Consider the following 7236-nt stretch of genomic DNA (forward strand, 5'->3'; position numbering starts at 1 on the left):
AACTTTATTATGCAAAGCAACTAGTATTATGCAAAATACTGATTCAAATCATAGCATGATTTTTTTCGTCCTGGAAGATATGAGCTAAATTTCTATTAATCATCTACCTTTTGAATCACCTGATGTATTCAGTTTAACTCTTTTGCATATAGCAACAATAAGATTATATGACTAACATAAAGATCCGAAATAGCAGAAACAAGTTTTTTCAAGTCGGGGAAATTAGAGCAGCCATTCTACTTTGCTGCCATAAAATACAAATACAGAAATTAGGTTTCTACTTTCAAAGCCTTTTTTCTGGAAGTAGCTTTCTCTCTTGCTTATAGAATGAGAACCAGCCACCACATCATTTTTATGGGTCTTTTTCAGAAATGAAGAGGCTCAAGAATGGTTAGAGAAGGAAGTGGATGCAGGGCTGGTGGCTCAGCAACCTCTAATTAGAGAAGCCCCACGTGATGCATAGTCTGTACTTGGACCACCCAAGACAAAGCTGTCTACCTGTTTCACATCTTGTTGTGTAAACCAAACCCTAAGTATTTTTCCAAGGAAGTGATCAGCAGGTAACTGTCAGTTTAAAAATTCTCCATGGAGAAATAGTGTAAATGGCCCATAAAACAGATGAAAAGATGTTCAATCTCATTTACATTGAAGAAATTAAAATTAGTGTACTTTCTCACCTCTTTGTTGGTCTATTGAAACAGCCTTCTAACTGCTCTCTATCTCACAAATGAAGCAATTGTCTAAAAGTAAAAATCATGTCTGTCCACTGCTAGAAACCCAGCTTCCCAGTTCACTTATTAAATATATTTAACCATAAATTATACCATTAACCTAAATTGTATCAATCTGAAGCTTTTTGCATTTACAATATCAGAAATCTTTTCATGTTACCACATAGATCTGTCTTTTTAGCTGCTGGGTATATTCCATAGGTTCCCTTAGCTATTCTCTAATTAATACACAGTTAAATTTTAACATTTTTTTGCTGTTACAAATAAGACTGAAATGAACATCGTGTATGCGCCTTCTTGCCACATGAGAGTGTCTGTTTAAGGAAGACACTAAGAAGTAATTTCTTAAAAAATAGCCACTGCCAAGTTGCCTTCCAAACCAGCTGTGAGGACACCCCACGCGGGCATGTGGGATCTTAGTTCCCAGACCAAGGACTGAACCCAGGCCCTTGGCAGTGAGAGGGAGGTCTTAACCACTGAGCCGCCAGGGAAGTCCCTTTAATTTTCTCTTTAGATACTGTATCCCTCCATCCTCTCCTTTCTCTCCTGTGAACAGTGAAACTTTTGAATCTACATTTTGTTTCTTCATTTTCCTTTCAAACTTACCATCTCCTCCACCTTTACACACTCCTGGGGGGAATGTCTTGACACAGTCGTTCAATTCACACACGCCCTCTTCCACACCGTCCATCAGCTGTGGCTGCATCCTCTGAAGCAGCGCAACTTCCGGGCGCCGCCTTGGATGCCGGGCAGCGGAGGCGGGGGCGAGCGCGCAGGCGCAGCTGGTGTCCGACCAGGGCCCCAACAGTCTCCGCGCTCCTGGCCTCGCTTGGCGGCCATGGGGCCGCAGAGGAAGCTCCTGCACTCCGTGATCGTGGGCGCCCCGGGCTCTGGCAAGCGCACCCTGGCGCTGCGCATTACCAGACGCTTCCAGCGGAAGACCTTACCCAGTGGGGACCTGATCCGAGACAACATGCGAAGGGACACAGAAATCGGGGTGCTGGCCAAGACCTTCATGGACCACGGGAAGCTCATCCCAGTCGACCTCGTGATTCGGCTGCTGCTCCAGAAGCTGAGAAATGTCACCCAGGATAACTGGCTGTTGTGTGGATTTCCCAGGACCCTTGAACAGGTTGAAGCCCTGGACGGGGCCCATCAGGTACACCTGGTGATGAACCTGAACGTGCCATTTGAGGTCATTCGGCAGCACCTCGAGGCTCGCTGGGTTCATCCAACCAGTGGCCGCGTCTATAACCTCGAATTTAACCCTCCAAAGTGGTCGGTGTGGACGATGTGACTGGAGAGCCTCTCATCCAGCATGTAGATGATAAACCTGAGGCACATAACAAGAGAATGAAGGTTTACCAAGACCAAATGAAACCGGTCCTGGAATATTACCAGGAAAAGGGAGTGTTGGAAACATTTTTTGGAACAGAAACCAATAAGATCTGGCCCTATATGCAGGCTTTTCTGCAAACCAAAGTCCCACTGAGACACCCAAAAACTCAGTTACTCCAGGAGGAAATATCCTTGTGATCAACAAGATGAACAGAAATATTCCTTCTTTCACAAGAAGTTCCTCATTCTAAGACTCCACCATGTATGAATTCTTTGAAAATTATATTAGTTTTATTTCTTTGGATTTTATTCTGGATATAAAGGATATGCCACATGAGTCTGATAATAAGAATTGTCTTTTAAAATTGTCATGTGTTTTATCCAGCTGTCTTCTGTGGGTGTGCAATTCAAAAACATCAGAGATGCCTAAACTTTGAAAACTTCTTTTAGACCAAAAGTAAAACAGCAATTGGTAGTAATCTAACTTTTGTTCAGTACTAATAAGTGACTGGTAAGGTTTTATATTTTTCCAGAAAAGTAAATTAAAATACTAATTTGGAGAAAATATTTCACCAGAAGCTTTTGCATAGCCAGAAGCCAAAAAAAGGGAGAAAAAAGACATTTCTAACATGGAGGATGTGGTGTTGGAGAAGACTCTTGAGAGTCCTTTGGACTGCAAGGAGATCCAACCAGTCCATCCTAAAGGAGATCAGTCCTGGGTGTTCATTGGAGGGACTGATGCTGAAGCCGAAACTCCAGTACTTTGACCACCTCATGTGAAGAGTTGACTCACTGGAAAAAACCCTGATGCTGGGAGGGATTGGGGGCAGGAAGAGAAGGGGATGACAGAGGATGAGATGGCTGGATGGCATCACCGACTCAATGGGCATGAGATTGAGTAAACTCCGGGAGTTGGTGATGGATAGGGAGACCTGGCGTGCTGTGATTCACGGGGTCACAGAGTCGGACACGACTGAGCGACTGAACTGAACTGAACTGATCTCTGTGAAATTCCAGATAAAAATAACTGAATGCAGAATGCGAATTTACTGCTGACTTTAAGAAATCTATAAGGTGGCCGCGTGAGCTACATTAATTTTGTTGATAAACATACCTTCCATTTCCTCAGAACTTTCTATTTTTTATTTTTAAAAAAATCAACATTTAGGTAAATATTACTTTGATGGAACTTGTTTTCTTCTGAAAATACATGTTTACTGAGGGATATAACTTATGTTAAAGATTGACATTAGAAGTTCTTGTATAAGCACCAAAATTGAAAGAATTTTCTTTAATGGAAAATATAATTGACATGTTTTCAGATGTTAAGAAATGTGTGTTTTAGGGGACCTCCCTGGCGGTCCAGTGGTTAAGACTCCACACTTCCTCTGCAGGGGGTACAGGTTCGACCCCTGGTTGAAGAACTAAGATCCCACATCCCACATGCTGTGTGGCCAGGGAAAAAAAAAGAGTTTTAGGATCTTCTTGCCAGTTCTCCTTTTGATCAATATCCCGTGGTGAGTAACACATTAAAGTATTAAAAAAACAAAGAATGAATAAAAGAAAACTTGTGCCACTATGTAAAATACAAATACTGTATAATTAAGAAACAAAAATAGATCAACCATGCCTGGTGGGAAATTTCCTTGACAGAAATAGCTGTCATAATTAGTAAATGGAAATTTACTTGCTAGAAAAAGCCATCATAATTAGTAAATGTGGCACTAGAAAGGTTTTATATGATAGCTTAGAAAGGACTAGGAAAGTAACTGAATTTGCTGAAGGTGGAGTTCTTTATTCCTGACCAAAGAAGTTGATACCTGCTGGCATTCACTGACATCCCATCTTAAGGGAAGAAAATCTTGCCACTTTTTTCTGAGCAACCATTTTAAAATAATCATTTTGGGTTCCTTCGGTGGGGTCAGGAGAATATGTGCTTATATATTTTATGGCCTGGAGTAGTGGAGCAGTGTGAGAAATGGAGGAGAAACTAGGCTATTTATTAAATGATATTTTTACTCTATTTTAGTTAGTGCTAAATCAAATGAAACAAGTCCTTGTACAAAGTATTACTGCCTTTAAAAAATTCATCCCATTTTATTCCAGGCACTTAAAACACAAATACCATCAAATGTTTCTTATGTATTTGCAGGGTGGGGGGCGGTGCTTACTTTTCTTTCTTTTGATTTTTTTCATTCATTGTCAGTTTTTCAAAATGGACCAAGCCTTTTAAAAAGATCTACAGAAAACATTTCATACTTTAAAATACTTTCTATAATGTCTTATACTGTTAGATGTAAAGAAGTAAAATACTGAACTTATGAACTACCACTAGTCACGAGGTTATAAGGCATCATTAGTCTTTGTTATAATACAACTGGACTTCAGAAAAAACTATCTACCTATTCAGTATTTTATTAAACAGGCCAAGTTTTCCTCTTCATGACCTCCAGCTTATTTGTGACTCCTCTATCCTCACACATCTATCAGAAAAATCTACATATGCTTATTGTTAATTTCTGCTTTGCTTGCTCTGTCTCCTGGGTGTTGGTTCATCCATCACGCTGCATTTGTCATCTTTTGTAGCATTGGTCTTGCTCGTGTGTGTGGCGATCTTGTCTCCGTAATCTCTGTGGTTGAGATTCTCTGCTGGATTGCATGAATCACGTCCTCTGTCAGTGTTCATATTTGTGGGAAGGCTGCTGGTCTAAATTGTCCTCTGGCCTTTCCTCAGGGGCCAGGAAGAAGGAAAGGCCACTGGGTGAGCTCTCTCTGGGGTGTTCAGGTCTGTTGCCTGACTTCCCTCTTCATGGCACAGGGCTGTATCTGTCTAAGCTGTTCTCCCTGGCCATGCCTCCTACCTGGAGGCTGACACTTTGCCACTGCTGTTTGGCTCAAGAGCAGTTGGAAGAGCATCAGTAGAGGACGAGTTGCTGGCCCCTCCTGCAGCAGTGCTCCAAGGACCGATGTGTCAATTGTCCTTGATACCTTTCTGCTTTCAGGGTCTGCCACCTGTGGGGATGGAGTCTTGGCGCTCCTTCCCCTTTTGGGCACTAGTCTTCCATAAGCATTTTTGATTGGGCTCTGTGTTTTTGCATCAATGCAGTCTACATCCCATATTTTAGGATTTATTGTGGTTTCTGGTTCACTGAAAGTTTCACTTCTTATATAGGATCATTAGTTAAGGCCCTTGCTATAGGAACGAAGACACTAGTCCACCACCCTGAGATAAAACCAAATTTCCTTGTCCACCCTCAAAATACGTAAGTCATCAAGCCTAGAGCTATGGCTTTCAACTCTGGCCACACATTAGAATCAGCTGGGAGCTTTAAGACAGTACACTGACACCCTAGATATTCTGATTAATGATCATGGGTGGAAGCCGTGGTTATAACTATGTTATACTTACAAAGTCCCCTGGCTTTTGTAAACCACTACCTTAAAGTAGGGGCTTCCCAGGTAGCTCAGTGGGTAAATAATCTGCCTGCAATGCAGGAGACGCAAGTTCAATCTCTGGGTCAGGAAGATGCCCTGGAAGATGTCATGGCAACCCACTCCAGTATTCTTGCCTGGAGAATTCCATGGACAGAGGACCCTGGTGGGCCATGGAGTCACAAAGAGTCAGATACAAATGAAGCAAGTGAGCATGCACACATTTACCATTAACAGTAGAGCTGACTTCCTCTGAGACAGCCAGCCTTCCAAAAAGTTTTCAGCAGAGACTCAAAAACCACCCGGCAGTCTCACCAACTGGAACGTTCGTCACAAAAGACTCTGTCCTCCTTGTCATTTTTTCTGCCCACACATAGAAATATTTAAGCAATGGATGTTTTATCATTATTTTATCATTACTCATCACCATGGATAACTAACCCTTTTCATTTTATCTGTGTTGTTTATCAAATGCCACATCAAATATATCATCTACTTACTGATTTTTGGAAGCTTGCTTAAATAAACACCTTTTCCTGTGTGCCCAGTTGGTCAAGCTCTCTGATAGTTCTATTGTATTTAAACTCTGCTAATGATGCTCATTTCAAGTATGAAAGTAAAAGTGAAGTTGTTCAGTTGTGTCCAACTGTTTGTGACCCATGGACTGTAGTCGGCCAGGCTCCTCCGTCCATGGGATTTTCCAGGCAAGAATACTGGAGTGGGTTGCCATTTCCTTCTCCAGAGGATCTTCCTGACCCAGGGATGGAACCCAGGTCTCCTGCATTACAGGCAGACTCTTTAACATCTGAGCCACCAGGAAATTTCTGTATATTCAAGTATGCAGGTTGTGAAACCAACTTGCAATGAAATCATGATATATTTTCTAGTCCAAAATAGCTTTTGTTTAGTTCTAACTAAAAATCTGGGAAAAAGCCAATTAAATGAATTCTGAAGATGAAGTAACCCAAAACACAGTGCAATTCTCTAAAAATTCGCAAAATTTTCTACTAGTAACTGACATACACATACATGCTCAGCCGCGTCTGACTCTTTGTGCCCCATGGGCTATACAGTGCATGGAATTCTCCAGGCCAGAATATTGGAGTGGGTAGCCGTTTCCTTCTTCAGGGGATCTTCCCAACCCAGGGATTGAATCCAGGTCTCCCGCGTTGCAGGCAGATTCTTTACCAGCTGAGCCACAAGGGAAGCCCACTAACTGACACAAACTTATGTAAATGAAAGTGGGAACATGTTCATGTGCAATTGTAGGATGTCCTTATTCTCCAATTAGGCCTAGGATCATGGTCTTGTGAAATCCTTGTGTGCTTTTGGTGGCTGACCATCTAGACAGCTTTCCTGTGACGCCTTCTCCAGCTGCTGCTGCTGCTAAGTCGCTTCGGTCATGTCCAACTCTGTGCGACCCCATAGACGGCCGCCACCAGGCTCCTCTGTTCCTGGGATTCTCCAGGCAACAACACTGGAATGGGTTGCCATTTCCTTCTCCAATGCATGAAAGTGAAAAGTGAAAGTGAAGTCGCTTAGTTGTGTCCGACTCTTAGCGACCCAGTGGACCGCAGCCTACCAGGCTCCTCCGTCCATGGGATTTTCCAGGCAAGAGTACCGGAGTGGGGTGCCATTGCCTTCTCCAGCAAGGGGCAGGAAAGCACCATGTATGCAGGATTAAAAACAGCCAGAACAGAGGACAGGTGGGGAAAAGGTATTAGGAAGGAGAACA

At 42.6% G+C, this 7236-nt stretch overlaps 1 pseudogene; it reads left to right on the forward strand.

Moving 5' to 3' along the window:
- Positions 1-1569: 1569 nt before the first annotated feature.
- LOC136172124 (GTP:AMP phosphotransferase AK3, mitochondrial pseudogene) lies at positions 1570-2267 on the forward strand (annotated as a pseudogene).
- Positions 2268-7236: the final 4969 nt, after the last annotated feature.

The sequence above is a fragment of the Muntiacus reevesi genome, chromosome 7, assembly GCF_963930625.1.
Source record: "Muntiacus reevesi chromosome 7, mMunRee1.1, whole genome shotgun sequence".
Lineage (NCBI taxonomy): Eukaryota > Metazoa > Chordata > Mammalia > Artiodactyla > Cervidae > Muntiacus > Muntiacus reevesi.